Consider the following 17,233-nt stretch of genomic DNA (forward strand, 5'->3'; position numbering starts at 1 on the left):
AAATGAGAAAAAGCATGAAGTAAGATAAAGACAGTTTAATAGGTAAAGCAAAAGTGCACACACAAGCAAAGCAAAACAAGGGATTCATCCATGGGCAGGAAGGTGGTCAGCCACCCCTGAGGAGCAGGGCTCCATGACATGTAATGCTACCTTGGGAAGATAAGCACCATAATTCCAAATGTCCTCCCCTTCCTTCTTCTTCTTCTTCTCCTGCTTTATATTCTGAACATGTTGCTGTGTGGTCTGGACTGTCTCTTTGGGCAGCTGGAATCAGATATTCCAGCTGTGTCCCTTCCCAGCTTCTTGTGCAGCCCAGGCTCCTCATTGGTGGGGAGGTTTGAGAAGCAGAAAAGGTGTTGACTCTGTGCAAGCACTGCTCAGCACTGAGGAAAACTTCCCTGTTTTATTAACACTTGCCAGCACAAATCCAAAACCCATACTTCCTACTATGAAGAAAATTATCTGTCAATCATCCAAAACCAACACAGGTAAATATAAATAAAGAAATTAATACCACAGGCAAATTTGGTATGCTTTGGATTCCAGAGATGTAATATTTGACAGACTTTAATACACAAATCTCAGCAACTTAACAAATAAAATTATATAACCTTAAAATGTTTTTAGTAAAATTAATGTAACATCAATCATATTGATTTGATGCTGCTTGTTAGTGCAGTAGATTCAGAATTAGCTAGACAGCTTCTCATTTATGAATTGAAGATATTTGTGCATTCTGTTAGTTGTTTACCAGCCATGTTGAATTTTAATCTTGTAGGGGTTCTCCACACAAATTAGTATTTTGATTTGAAGTTCCAATACATTAAAGTATCCATAGATTTTCTGCATCCAGAACAGTTCAAGTACTTACATGAGGCATGGGATATAATTACAGACAACTCCTAGTTAGTAAAGGTGACTTTGATGCTCATGAAGCACAACCCACCTCTCAACATTTCATTCTTGTACCATATTTCTGTCAATAGAACACAGGTATCTCAGAAAACCTTAAGGGAGGCTGTTATTCCTAGAAGTTTTAAAAAATTATTACCCAGAAGAGAGCAGATAAGTGAAATCTGTTTCTGCTACATTATTGCAATTGCTATGTTTCTTTCTCACTTACTAAGGCACCTACAGGGGCATGAATCTTTGAAATAAACTTTCATTCCCAGAATTTTGCCTTGTTCTTTAGAGTTTGGAAGTCAATATGTTAAATCAAGCAATACCACAAGGGTTTGATTTTTTTTTTTTCTTACTGCTATTCTAAGTGTAGATATGAGATTATATAGAAATGCCATTTTTTGTGTTATTTCTATAGTTGTTGTTGCATTTTTTAACCTGTCAGTGACATCCTCATCAAATAGATCACAGGTGCTGATTGCAAAATAAACCATAGCCATTCCTCTTATCTTTTCATAAAGATTTCTGTCATTCACTAGTTTTTAAGTAGATTTTGGCTAAAAGTTTCTCTGTAAACCTATAAAATATTAAGTACAAGCTTTTTATTATTTAACACTGATAAGAGTAAATAGTGGATGTAAAGAATGAAATCTTTATTTAAAAACTTAGAAAAAGATATGGAAATTCATCTTAGAAGATGGCATAATCTTCCACTTGAATATATAGTAATAAGAAGACATCATATAATAGGGAAAATTGCTAGAAAGACTTTTTCTCTAATCTAAAGCAATTCCTCTTGATAATCTGCTTTATCACATCTATTTCTGACTTTTCTGTTTGAAAATATGTCCCCTTTCTACAACAGAATAACATACAGAATACCTTTCAAAGAAAAAAAAGGTAAACCCTAAAATCCAACATCAGTATTTAGTAGAGTTGCGTAGTTGAAATTTGTCTATTTTTCCAAATAAGATAACATTTTTTAGACTGTTGCACAGAAAAATGCCTTAGTTCTATAAGTACAGTGAGTTCAATGAATGGTGAATCGATTATCAGATTGAAATTCCAAGTGTTTTAGCTCTTAAATACTAATTTTGGCTTTATATTATTTTCTTCTATCTTCCTTTACAAACAGTAGCATATAAATTATCTGTCTAGTATTATAATACACAGAATTTTAATATGAATAGAAGGAAAAGCTCTCAAAGAAAGGCTGAATGAATTATTAAAACATATTATCTGGATATCTTGCTAATATCTAGAGTTAAATATTCTTTCATTTTCTTCTCGAAATACTGAAATTTAGATAGAGAATTTCAATGTTACAACACTGTCCTGTAAATGAGACCTGCCCTTGAGACTAACAAGGGAAGACACAGCAGAAAGTGTGGTCACCCTCACTAAATGTTGCTCACATTTTTGCTGAGTCTATCTAATCTATCTAATTATTTTGTACACACTTAGACACTTATCCTGGAATTAGCCCATGGATTCATTTTGCTGACATCAGTGCCAATTACCACAAAATTACAAGGAATTTTTGGCCTCAGATGTGGGTAGACAAGTTCATACAACATCAAAGAACTTTGAGCCTTATTCTGAGAAAAATCCTAGACACTTTTTAATAGAAGCTGGTTGATTCTAGGTTACTGATTATTAAGATATGGCAGTGTGGCTGCATGATTTAGTCATTGCCAATAAAGAAAACAATGGGAAAATGTTGTTGCCCTTACAGGTGATGACAATCTTCATTTAGGTTTCATGTTTAGGTGTTCATTGTCTCCTAATGTGATCCATTAGTACCCTAAAAATGAGCAGAAAAAAATTACATCCAAAAGTAAGTAAGCAAGTCAGTGTAGAGCAGTTACTAAAGTACAGCATTTTTTCAGAGAAACACAGTGTTTATGTTTCTCTGATTATAAATTAAAGCTTGGAATTGAGGTGGATTTTAGAAGCCTTTTTAAAAAAAATTCTTTCCATATCTTATCTTCTTTTCACTCAAAATCAACATCTTCTTCTTTTAAGGTTTACATTTGTTAATTTTTGCTTCATTTCTTTGAGTATTTTTTGTTTCTATAAAAATTGTCATATAATGATTTTTTTGTCTGTTTTTGTGTGTGTTAGTGTGTGTGTGTGTGTGTAACACATGGAACTATACTCAGAAACTCACAGAGCTTTTCAGTTAAGTTCCTTATATTAGCTATTAAGGACATCAGGTGCCTGTGAGATTCAAAGTTCTTCCTTGCATTTGAAATTGTGACCCATGTAGAAGAAAATAAAATGGAAATGTTTTTCATTAGTCAAAGGTTATCAAAAAGGCAACTCTGGAGTTGTAATGCTGCCTAATTTTTTAGTGCAAATTAATTGCAATACCACCCAGCAGGCTATGGACAAGAAAGTGTAAAAAATATCAGATAAAAGTGGTGTTTTGCTCCACTGCAAAAATAAGATTATTCCAAAAAATACCAAATAATTATTTCAAATAAAATATTTTATCATGTTAGTTGGCCAGTATGTTGGCAAATAAAGCCCAAAACAGAGAGACATAGTTTCCAGTTTAGGGTATAGCAATGTATACCTTATACCACCATAAGAGAGAATAAAACTACAAAGAGTGAAACCTAACTACCAAGTGTGAACACTTGATGGTTTAATTAACATGCAAGTGCTACAGTTAATTTCTATAGTCAGTCTCACAATAAAATTTGACAAAGGAATTTATATATTTGCAAATAGAATAAGAAATTTAACTGATTCTTATCTGTTAAATGCTATTTTCAGCTTTAAATAGATCTCCTCATATATGTTTATGATTTACATTATTTATGCCTCGTATTATTTACTTTAATTTGTTAGAGAAACTTTTAAGCAAAAAACCCAGGCAAACAAACTAGCCAAACCAACAGCATTCATTAACATTATTTTAATTATCTGCATGTTAGATCAAGGATTGATTATTCTTCAATCGCTAAGCAATTAACATAAAATCTTAGTTGTTCTCTATCATAAAATAGAGCTTTCAGTATTCAGTAATTCTCACAGTAATTTACTTTCTGTTTCATACTACCTCAACCCTTAGATAGATTTTCTTTGCAGTGTTGGAAATAGGGTAATGATGTTCTAACTTCCTTATGAACATATTACCTTGCAGAACATAAACACAATAAAACCAGTTACAATAACTGGAACAGAACGGGCAGAATTATTAATTCTATTGATGTGTGGTAAAGAGAGAGAATATTTAAAAAGTAAAATATTTAAATGTTCCTTTTGTCTGTCAATGAGTGGAACTATAAGGAAACGAAATTTTGTTCTATTAAATCATGCTGTTTTAGGGCATCATAAGAGTAAAATAAACTGTATTAATGTATAGATATGTTAATAGCAAAATATAGGGTTTTTATCTTCATTATCTGTATTCAGTCTCATAACTCAATTTTAAGCAACACATTTAAACTGACTGGGAATTTTGAGCTGACATTAGATTTTATCAACATCAAAGTCATGGAGATCTCTCTGATTCTTTAAAATTTCAAAAAAAACCACAGCAGAAATGCATTGGCTGTGCTTGATTTCACTTAGATTGAAATATAATAAAATACCCAACAAAACAAACAAAGAACACCTTTCTGTGTAGAACAAATTTCAAGTCAGTTTCAGTTTGCATTTCATCTCACAAGCATGCTGCATTACATCAAATCCTGGGGTATTTTTGTCTTTATTTTCCTCTTTGAGGGAAAAAAAATGGTGCAGTTGATTGGGCAATATATTTCATCATAGAAGTTGGCTCCTAGATATGGTTGCTTTTTTCCCCCAGTTTTCAAAGCATCCATTTGTCAGCAGGTATTTAAACTTGAATGCTTTAGTCTAAATCCAAAGTCCCCTATGCATTGTTATAACATTGGCAGTTCAAGATAGAATAGTTTGTGCAAAATGCTTGTCATCTTCAGCACTTTTGCTATTGATATATATGGTTCCTGTGAAGAGCAAAAGAGCATACTGTGTGTTTGATAACATACAATTTTTAGAGTGTTGTAAAACTCTTTAATATTTAGTTACCAAGTAAATCCATTTCAATGACAATAAATGCACTGGTGCATCAGCATTATAAACTCCACGGGAGTCATGCTGAAAGGAAACCAAGCCCCACTGAGAAAATTGGAAGGGATTGTAGCCCTTTCAGTCTTCCTTGAAGAAAGTGATCTGTCATTAAAAATTCACTAGTAGCAGTAAAAAATTAAAAACATCACTACGCATTTTGAAGATTCAGAAGATGAGAATATGGGAATTCTTAATGAAGTATAAGGCAGCCAAGAAAAAGCTGACCAGACAAAATGAAGACATGCTAATTTCTTTCCTGAAGTTGCTTGCAGTAGATTCAATGAGACTGTGTTTTCATGTCAGCTTTTAAAAAGGTAAAATTTTTAAATGATGGTGATGGTATTTTTCCATTTAGTATACCCCTAAAAAACAGGGTCTGTATATAGCAGGAATTCAAATACATGTATCCCAAATTGGCTCCACTGTTTTAATCCTACACTTTATCTGCAGTGCAGGTATGATATATATCACATGTTCATAGACACATATATATTGCCATTTATTAGTGTGTATATCAATATATCTCAACTTCAATACTACAATATTGTTTATTCAATCCTGCAGTGTGTAAGTGTAGAAAAGTGATTTACTAAGGATAGAGAACCAATAAACACATACATCTCTAAGAGAAAAGAAAATTTAAAAAACTAAAATTAACAAGATCAGAACCATAATTAAACTCAGTGTAGGTTCAAAAATGGATATTACAGCAAAGTTTAAGCAGTGATGCAAGAGAGGGGAGAAATGAGTTGTGAGTAAGGAAAGGATGGAAAGAGTTTGAATTGACACTGTTATTTAAAAAATGCATGAAGCATGCATAGCACCAATTTGTATACTTCTTGCATTTTGCTTATATATTTTAGCTCTCTGTTTTGTAATAATGGACCCCTACTGTTTGGGATTTTGTTTGCTTGTTTGTTTGTTTGTTTGTTTGTTTTAATAAAACCTGTACTGTTCTCATTGCTACACTTGTCTACAACTTAAACAGCTTGACAAATTTGATAAATTTACCTAGTTCTTACTTCCTATGAACTAATAAATCAAATAATGTTACTAACAGTATAACAAAAAATACTACCTAAGACTCTTGAGTAATTGGAATGTATTAGGCTCTGGTTAAAAGCAAATTTTGCCAATTGATTTAAAGTCATCCTGTCAATGACCATGTCTTAAGGAAAAATCTTCTCTGAGTGTCCAAAAAAAAAGAAATAAATACCTTATTCCTAGGGCAGACTAATTTAATTCATGAGAGAGGAAGCCTGGACACTGTGCAAGAAATCAGTCTAGTCCATAAATGAACAGGTATGTAATAATTAATTCAAACTTTTCCGGAGATTCCTAAAACTTATGACAACATTGACAAATCCATTTTTGTTAAGAAATGCAGTTCTATTACAAATATTAAATCATTTGCTTGCTTTTTGTTTTTTAATGTCCTACTCTTTTAATCTTATAATAATGTAATAATCTCTTTTTGGTTTTGAAAAGTAGAAGCTTGGGTATTTCTCAAAGCACATACCTGAATACATGTAGTGATGAAATGATCTAGAATATTCAGGTCATCCTTAATGTACATATCCATAACCTCCTGTTGAATTCCTGTTGATCTATAGCTGGCCTCCAGGCCTTTTTGTTGTCTATTCATATTCTCCTAGATGAGGGTTAAAGCCAAGGGAAAAAATATCTCCTCCAGTACTACAGATAAGAACACTTTCACCTATTTTGGTGCTTATCTTACTCCTAATAATTTTTAGAATCTAATTTTCAAGGTAATAGATTAGTTTTTGTCTTTAGAGAGCTGTTGCAGTACGTTTTCACTGGTTTAATGGTCAGGTTTTTTATGGTCTATAAAGTTATGTATAAATGTATATATATGTATTTCTACAATAGGGCATATTTCCTTGCCAGAGAGTGGATGAATGCCTGGAAATGCCTGACTATGTCCCAAAATGAAAATATGTTACCTAGTACATAAATGCTAATCACTTCACATATGTTCTTGACTAACTTTTTTTACCTGGATGTCTATATATAGACATTGGACCTGCTTCTATTCTTAAAAGTTTATTGTTTTGAAACAACAGGTTTAAATTTTACTAAGTATAAATCTTAAATTTATTTCAGAAGTCAAACTGGCTTGGTGATTAAACTGTAACTTTTAAGAATTTTGGGTACTTGTTTCAAACTATTTTTCATAAAATACCTCAAGAAGATTGATTCCTAAATTTTCATTTTGCTGTTCAACTCAGATTTACTTTGCCAAACCCTGACTCAGAACAACTTGTCAATTCCTCAAAATAGCTGAAACCAATTTACAGCAAGGCAAGCCTGGGCTATATCTGAGACCTTACTGTTTCTTGTCCATACAAAGCCTTTGGCCTTTTACTAACAATGGCAAAATTTTTATTCACTTGCCTACAGCAGAGACCTTCTTGATAGTCCTAATCATATTATGTCTTGGTCACTTGTTAAAACCAAGCAGAGAGTTCTCTGGGTCTCCAGAGAAGCAAGAGTTATGTAAAAAAAAAAATATCTGCATCATTTGGCAACAGACTTTCTAACCTATTTATTAACTTGTTTATATATTGTGTTAAATTCTATTGATCACAAAAAGAAAAATAAACAGTTTGTTAATCTGTTGCTTGGAACATTGATTTTAAACCAGCACCTACTCCTTAATGTATTAACCTAGTTCTGGGTTACTTGTTTCATGTTACCACAGATCCTGGAAATATAACATGAGCTCATCTTACTCTAATCAGAACCAAACCTTCCTTTGCACATGAGCTCAAAGGCTGATCTTTTTTGAGCTGTTCATAATTCATGCTTGCCATCTGTTTCTACTAAGAGAAACTAACCAATTTTTTTATTTAAAGATACATTTCTGGATAGAATAGCTATCAAAAAATGATTGAAAACGTGACCTTAAAAGGCTCAAGATTTCAAATATCAAAAATTACAAGTGATTGAAAAATCAATAAGGACATTAATTTCATGTTGATTTTATTATATATCCTTATTCCTGTATTTTAGTAATTGTTCTGTATACACAGAATATTTATATAATTGCATTTTACTTTTCTCATTATATCTCTAGTCTATTTGTCTAGGCACTTATCATGATAGACGTCAGTGGATTTTGTTTGGGATTATGGAGAATCCCATAGTATTTAATAGCAATAAACTGATCAGCTAACTGGGCTAGTGGGTGGGTGAATGGATTTTAGCTTTTATTTCTCACAGAAATAACAACCTTAGGAAGGGTTGAAATTTTATGCTAGGAGACAGGAACAGACTATGAAAAAATAATCTCTAAATGTTAGGCAGAGTAAATGAGCTACTAATTGTTGAAAAAAGGTAAGGGTTTGATTTTTTTATTTTCACTAGAATATTACATGCTAAAAATAACTCCAAGAAAGTTATTGCTTTCATGAAAATATTTTTTTTGCTTCAAATTCAAAATTTGAATCCATAGTAGATTATTATATGGGAAAAACTTATCATAGATCATAATTGTCATGGTGGTTAAAAAATGATATGTCTGTTTTTTCTTTGAGAACAAAATCCAAAATAATAAGAAGAATGCAAACAATCACCAAATCACCCCTTGATCACCAAAAATCCTTACTTTTCCTATTATATATTGGTGGGGAAATCTGAGATTGTAGACTCACAAACCAATTACAATGCTACTGTGTAAGACATTCATATCATTATCTTGCAGTATTCCTCAAAAACAGAATGTATTTATTTTTATAGCTTGGTTGCTTAAATAAATATGACTGAAAAGCCATAACTCAAAAACTGCATATAGGGGGTGAAAAAAAGTTAATATTAGTCTTCAGTCTTCATTGTTGTAATTTTTTGTTCCAATCCTCTTTGTTTCTCTAGATTAAAAGTGAAAAGTATTTGTTTATTTATTCCTTTCAAATATCTTTCTGGTGGAAGGCAGAAGAAATGGTTTGTTGAGGGAGTTTTCCCTACAAAAGCACAGAAATACAATATGATAATTAGAAGAATAATTGTAACAGGAAATTTAGAGTTTAACTGTTATCCAGACAATTTATAAGGTCCTCATTCATCTGCCAGTGCAGGGTGTGACTATCCTGTGGTTGTTGCTGACAAAAACATATGGAAAGAACTTTTTAGTAGATGACATTTAAAGAATGAGCAGAAAAATTGAGTTTGGCAATTTCCTTTTTGTATTGCACTAGGTATGGTTTTCACCTAGAGTAAGATCATGACATTTCAATCTTTTCAGAATATTACTTTATATTTATGAATCTTTGTTTACATTCCCTACAAGCTTAGTTATGAAATTTTGGTCCATTTTTCCTTCTCTTGTTCATCCCCATGAGCATGGTAGTATATTCAGTTTTTTGATGCCAGAAAGTTAATAGAAAACTATTATGAACCTTGGGTATTGACTCAGTATTTTGCTGAAAACTAACATTTTTCTATTCCTCTATTAGTCAGTAATTTACAGTACAGTTCTGTACTAACTTGACTTGTGACATAGAAAACATCTACCTGGTGCTTGCATATTGCTCTTGTATTCATTCTAATTAATTACAGATACTGCAGTGTTCCTGCTGTTAGCAAGCCTTTAATAACTGCTTCCATGCTAAACCTTGTTTTCAGTGATTTTTAACCACTGCCCATCCTGGCATTCTTGAATAACTTTTCTCAGCTTGATGCTACTTGAAGTCAGATATCTTTTGACAAAGTTTCCATTTAGAAAAACACTTCACTTTCTAAATTCTTTCTAGAACATCACTTTCCACATCCTGAGATAGAAGTGACTGATAGCTTATATAACAAGTTTAAATTCTAGCTGACCATCACTGAGAGGTCTGTTTTCTGAAAAGAAATTTGTTTTCAGTTAGGCATCTTTGAAATTAGGTAACTGATTTCTTTTTGTTCATTGACAGTATAAAATAGGCATGAGAATGGTTATATTGCAAATCTTGAACACTGTAATACAATTTCTTGACCTACAGTTGCAAGCATTTGAAGATTTGGAATCATCTACTTCCTTTGCCAAAAAGGTCAATAGGTAACCCTGGCAAAATTTCCTTCTCCTGTTAAGTTTTAGTTATGCCTTATAAAAGTTAAAAGTATAAAAAGGGAGTGTTTTCTACAATGAAGTGATTTCCTTCAAATGCACAAGGAGGTCCGTGTCTCTTTGTTCCCCATTGCTACATATAATGCCCAAGGCAGTGTGAATGTTGATGTGTGTGTAAAGGAAACAGAATATAAATATAATTTCTATTCAGAATTTTTATTTTATCTTATATAGATTAAGCATAATAGATAGGTGTGAGGGTGTGCACCCTTAACAGGAAGGGAGCACCCAAGATTCATAGATGTTTGTGTTCAAAAGAAATGACATCAGCCAGAGGGGCTGTGAAAACTGAGAGATTTGTTAGTGTGTTATTTACCTGGCATGGAAACTGATGTAAGTTCTTTATCTCCTACTGGAAGCACATGGCAGTGGGTTTTGAAAAAAGAGGTAGGGGATGCAGGGAGATGGCAAGAGAGGGAGAAAGGAGGAAAGAGCCACATGAAAGTCCTGGATTGAGTGTCAATCCATCTAATAGGGTGTCCATGGTGCTGAGGTGCCCTGGTGTTGTGTTCCCAGGTGTGGTGAGGGTACCATTTTATAGACAATATTCCCTGCTCTGGATATATGTTCCTTGCTGCCTACGCAAATTAGTTATCATGCAGAATCTGTTCTAGACAGAAGTGGTTCTGTGCAAGTTTAAAAATAAACTCTGCCAATATATTGTACTTCAGTTTGGATGGGATGCTCTGCTTTTATTCAGACATTGCTTGTTTGTTTGTTTTGCTTCCATGTAGTGTATTTTTAGATTGTCTGTGAAGACTCTAATCCTCAAAGACATTAGATATTCAGAAGAAGCTGCCTCACTGGTTTTGTTAAAAAAATGGTGTCAAAGAGGGAAACCCAATAGTATTCCATCCACCTTATTTATGGAACTTTTTAATCCTGAGAGCATTTTAAAAAAAAATAAATTCTTTCTGCAATTTAATTATTCACTAGGTTTTGCAGAGGACTATATTTGAAGGATTCTTCCTACATTCTTTTAGAACTGTTCCCAGAAAGGAAAAAAAAAAAAATCATAGGAAGAAATATAGACAAATAAAAGATATGAGAAAGTGTGACTGGAAGATGACAGGAGATTCCCGAATAAAAAAAAATTAGAATATATTCTTCTTTTGGTTTCCTAGGTATTTGAAATCCAAAAGCAAAATAAATTATTTCTCTTTAGAAATTATTTAGCTGAAAAGTTAAGATGTTTTTTTCTGAGTATTATATGCTAAAAACCAAGAAGTGTGTTTCACAAACTTTCAGGTTTTGAAATCTGTACTGGTTCAGAAAACAACAAAAATAAATATTTTAATTCTGTTATGTTTCATGCATGTATATAAATAAAAACAGGTGAGAGATAAAGACAAAGAAAGATAATTTCCAATAAGTACTATTTTTCTTAGTGACTTCCACCAGAAGTCAATGAAATGTTCTGAACTGGACAAAACAGAGACTTAGATCCCCTGTGAATTTCTAAACACACATTTATTGTCCATCTTTATGCTCTCTCTTTTGTAATATTTCTATTCTACATTAACCACTATGTAAGGAGTTGAAGGTTTTCTTGGTTTGCTGTTTTCTTTTCTCTTTTATTTTTCACAAAACTCTTTTTTTTTTTTTTTCTTTTTTTTTTTTTTTTCCCCAGGAAGTCTTTGATCAGTATTTTCTGTCTAACCTCTCATTCTTTCCAGTATTGTTATGACTCCTGCTTTCCAGTGAGTTTCTACATTTCAAAGTTGCCATCCTTCCCACTAAGTGCAAAAAGTATTGGAATCTACTTTATAGAGACAGCACTTTCAAGGACTCTTTTAGGATTTCTGGAAGGGTGAAAGTAATGTCTGCTGACTTCACCTTCTGCTCACTTTATCATATGTGTATCACTATACCATCCAACTCACTATTTTTATGAAGTACACTGGTTTTAAATCCTGTCTAAGTCTACTTCATGTCTCATTCCTTTGGATGTCTCCAGAACACTCCTGGTGGGTTTTCATTTTGTGTTTCCTTTTCTGTAAGTACCATCCTAGATACTAATGGCCAAATGCTGACCATAGCTAGTTCTGGGCACTGCTCAGATTCCCTGAAGGATGCACAGAGCACAGCTGTGGCAGCCTAGTCCTTGCCCAGGTAATAACTTTATTTTACTCTAAAAATGAGAAAGTCATTAGTAACCATCTCTTCCTCACTCTTCTGAAAGAGTTTTGGTAGAGGGAGTACTTGGATTTTTTATTTTTCTTTTTTCACTATGTGGACAGTACATTATGATGTTACTGGTCCCACCATGTAGAAAATCAATCCATCCTACCCATGTTTATGAACAAACATATATATATATAAAATTAATATTACACAGAGCTTATAAACCAAAATATTGGCTAAAATAATTGTTCTGCTAAGCTACAGACATTTCATCTAGGTTTGCCTGCTAGATCTAGTTCATATTTGTATTACTTTTCTATAGATTACTTTGTAAAATATGGCCTCTAAAGGCTCAGTTTCTAAGAGAACTCATTTACTTCAAACCCAGACTGTTTAATATTGCTGAATGCTGAATTATAGTTATGAATACAGCATTTAACTTCCAGTGGCCTAATTTGAAAAAGCAATAATGAGGTATGTGATCATGAGAGAAACTTTTAGGCACAAAAATTAAAATAAAAACTGCTGGACCTAAATTTCCTACCTTTTCCCTTTACTTCTTTGTTTTCTCCACCTGCCAATTTCTTTTTAATGATTCATTTTCTTTGAAGAAGTCTTCCAAATACTTAATTAGCTTCTATAGAATAACATACTTATCATCAAATATTAAAAGCTGCCCACTGAATTACCCAGTTAAAATGATAAGTTTAAAAATTTAAAATAGCCTACTAATTTATTGAAAATCTAAACACATATCAAAGCTGCAAAGAGGCTTATACTGTAAGTAAAATTAAAGAAAATAGAAAATTATCTAATTACCAGTATTGCTTATCCTTTTGAGGATGAGTTGAGCAGAATTACACAACTTTTTAATACTGTTTGTTCAGAAGGGGTAAGTATCTGCTGTGGTGTTTCTAAATCACTTAATTCATTGGTTTTGTCTCATAAAAACTTATCCTGTAATATCCTCTATTTAAGAAATTTACAGGGGTCATAATTTGGTATTAGTTTACTGAAGGAACAAGAAGCTTAAAAAGTATGATCACATTTTCATTGTCCTACAATCAGACATATTACCCATTAGCATCAACTGAGTATCTCATTCCTTAATATACTTGAATGTCCATTAGTTTGTAAAAGTAGAGGGATCAATTTTCTAGAAATAATAACTCTGTAGTCTGTTCAAAACACTTGAGATCATGTTTTCAATTTTTAAAAAAATCAGAAAAAGTCAAGGACTTTTTAGTTCTAAGATGCCTTAGGCTGGAAAACAAAATAGTTATAAGACGTAATTTAAAGTCTGGTTTCCCAGTGCTTATTGACTCTTTTTGAAAAGGCATCAGAGAAAGCAAAAAAAACCCCTAAGGCAATTTTTTCTCCTAAACCTTTTTCTTTTTTTTTTATTTTTTGCATTCTTGCAGAAATGTGTTCATAGTTAAAAAAATAAAAAATAAGGTTTTGCTTTTTATTCATCATAATAATCAGATAAAATGAAGAAATTAGCATGACCACAGAATTGCTTATTTACTAATTTAAATAAGTGGCCACTTTAAAATCGATAGTGGTGTTATATATGTAAGGAGAATGAAAGGCATTACACGACAATGGATATTTCCCTGGAGGAATCAAAGTAGTTCCTCCATTGTGTCTGTCCATGAAGAGCACGATATTGGTCTTTTCTGCATGTTTTAACTGCATATGGCAGAGTATGGTCCAGAGTCCCTCAAAGTCCTGCTAAACTGACAACCATCCTGAAACATCTTCCCAGCTTAGATCCAGACACAGCCCTGACATCAAACTTCTGCAAAAAATTATCTATTGCAAAGTGGGTGCATTTGTGTTGAGGTGGTTTCTCCTGTCCCTCCTCCTGCCCACTCCCTAGGATTGCAAGCAAGGCTTAGTGGAGAGGGAATTACACCCTCTCTGACTTTGTTCACTTGGCCTTTTACCACAAAACTGAGGACTTCTTTGCAACTGAGAAATTAGTGATTATGTCACAGGAAATATGGATATTGGCCAGCCAGTATTTCTGTCATCTGAGTACCTTTCTCAATCTTACTTCTTGGCAGATTCAACTTTCTATTTGACAAAGCAGTAATTAATGTTTTCTATCAATATGGGAGGGGAAGAAGGGGGAAAAAGGTCTCCTTTGAATATAACCTTGCTCAGTTATACATGAGCAGATGGCATCTTCACCTTTTTGCTGTGAACTTTCTAAAACTTTTCAGTAAAGTTTCTAAAAATTTCTGTGCACTAGGTGCTGCCAAAATTAGTCTGGTCACTTGCAACAATGCAATTCACAGCTTTGAAAAAATAGTTTCATAGTAAATCCTCAAGGGAAATACAAAATACCTCTTCTTCCATATACCCTCCCTGAAAAGAAATAAATGGAAAACACTCCAACCCAAACCTAAACAAAGAAAACCCCTTACCTTCCCACAAATAAAAAAACCCAAAAAACTCAAAAAAACCCAACCCAGCCAAACAATGAATCAAAAAACCAAACCAGACTAAACCACATAAAACTTTAAAAGTATCCTTTTTTTACCTTTTTGTTTTGTTTTGTTTTGTTTTGTCATCTCTGTGAAGGTAAGTTCAGAAGAGGGAACTGACCCAGTAAAGAGATATGAGAACACACAGACTGCTCATTCTAGAAAACATTATCCATTATTCTGCAACTAAGTTTCAGCTTAATTTATGCCTGTCATGGAAAAAGCTTCCTGATGTCAGGTCTGGCTGTGTATAGGGCTGTGCAGGGGGATCAAGCTGTGCTACTGTTTAGGATTCCTGCCAAACAAGTGACATTTCCCAAGAACATAAACAGAATTTTAAAAAGTTGTCTTTGTCCTTCTTAAACAGTAGGTCTAAAGGGGACCTAAAGAAAAGAAAAGAAGAAAGAAAGAAGACTTATCCTGATAGGAGTACATGGTTGCTAAGAAGGAAAATAACAAAGCTAGTCTGAGCAGGGAACAATGTTCCCTTTAAGAATAAACTATGGAAATTAATAGTTTGTCCTTTGTAAATGGATTAATTTCCTATTGTAAAGTGCAAAGTAATTAGAATATTTTTGAAGACAAGTATTTAAATATTTAGCAGTGTATTAAAACTGAAGAAAAGGACATGACTGGATTTAGAGTTTGCCCTGTCTACAGCAGGGAGGCATGGTTCAGTGACTCACCAGGGAGAAACCAACAAGGATGACAGAATAATGAAGGACTTTAAACTGACCTGTAATTTACCTTTTGAATATTCATTGCATAATTTAAGCTACTGATATTTTGATTATTTTTCTATTAAAAACAAAAAAAATATGTTTTAATTGAGACAGGCAATAACTGATTCCTTAATATTTTGGGGGTTGAAGTGAGTATAGCTCAAATAAATTATTTCCTAAGCAAGGACCAGAACTTAATGCTCCAGGATATGATCTAATCTTTGACTAAAAAAAAAAGAAAAAAAAAAAAAAAAGAAAAAAAGAAGGAAATCCTCTGAAGAGCTTATTCCAACTTTGCTGACTTCAGCAATTTACAGAGAATTCTTCACCTTAGGAAATATATATACTATACTGAAAGCCAAAATTGATTACTATTGTATTTATCCTCAGTGCAGAATGGCATTACTGTGCTTTAATCCTTCATGAAACTTAACAAATAAAACATTTCAATTTGTAGACACCTGTGTGCCAGTGTCAAAAAATGTGAAAGGGCTAAAAATGAAAATTTCCATTTGATTGTAATTAAAAATGGTCAAGGGGAATATTTATTCCATTGCAGAATGAAGAGATTACTCGTCTCCCAAATTTTGGAAGGAAATTACAGAAGATAATAAAGTTTGAAAATATAACAGTTCATCTAGAAACATTCAAAATGTGCTTAAAACTGAATTTCTGGGTTCTGACCAGTCAGCTTTGTTTCCCAAAATTTTGGAGCTTATTTAGTATTGATACTGGAACAATGTTTTTTCTTTTTTGTGAGACACTTTTGAAAGCTGAGACGTTGTTAGCAAAAGTTTACATCCTCTAGAAGTGGAGTCTGGAGAGCATTCCAGTGACTAAAAGCACTACTTAAGAATCTAAGAGCTTTTAGAGAACTCAGATGAGTCTGGTTCGTCAGAAGACCTAGATTTCTGTCTCCAAAGCCAGAATGTCTCCATTCCTGAATGCTTAGTTTTCATTTTAAAAACTCTAGGTTCATTTTCTGTTTGTTATGCTGCAGTTTTCATGATTTGCAGACTGTTCTTCAACAAGCCTTTCATGTTGTACATTCAGAATCCCTGTAACAAAGTAGGGACCTGAACCTGAAGTCAAAACTTCTGATTTCATAGCTCAGAAGTTTGAAAAAAACTTTGATATTCCTCAGTGTCTCATTGTAACATGTATTTATTTACCACCTTCAGATCTGATATGACACTTTCTGAGAAGAAGATGAGACACAGCACATTATCCTTAGAACTTACTGGTCTGTACAAAGTCCTCTATTCCTTGCCCTGTCAGATAGTCTCAGTCTGCCACATCTTGCTAGACAAAGTCCAAATCCTACTTGAAAGGAGCATTCAGCCCATGGCTCACTCCCACTCCCTGCTGAGCTGAGATTGCTGCAGCCTTTCATGCTGAGCCTCAACCTCAGGGGCAATCTGTGCCCACAAATAACAGCACAGCTTTTTGGGCATGGATCTCTTCCTTTCTGCAGAAAGACAAACTCTGCACAATGAACAAAGTGGGATCTTTCTGCAAGACACTCTTAGGGGAAAAAAAAATAAAATACAAAACAGAGTAACAAAATAATAATTAAAAATCTCTTTGTCTTTTGGTAGGAAAAGGACTGCTACACCTATTAATGACATCAAGATGATAAAATGTTGTAATTATATAATATTTGCAGATATATGTTTATCATGTATTATATTATATGTATTATATGTATTGTATTATCTGCTTTACAGAATATGCAATATGACAGATGCACATATTTCTAATGTGTAAAA

This window comes from Oenanthe melanoleuca, chromosome 4 (genome assembly GCF_029582105.1).
Source record: "Oenanthe melanoleuca isolate GR-GAL-2019-014 chromosome 4, OMel1.0, whole genome shotgun sequence".
Lineage (NCBI taxonomy): Eukaryota > Metazoa > Chordata > Aves > Passeriformes > Muscicapidae > Oenanthe > Oenanthe melanoleuca.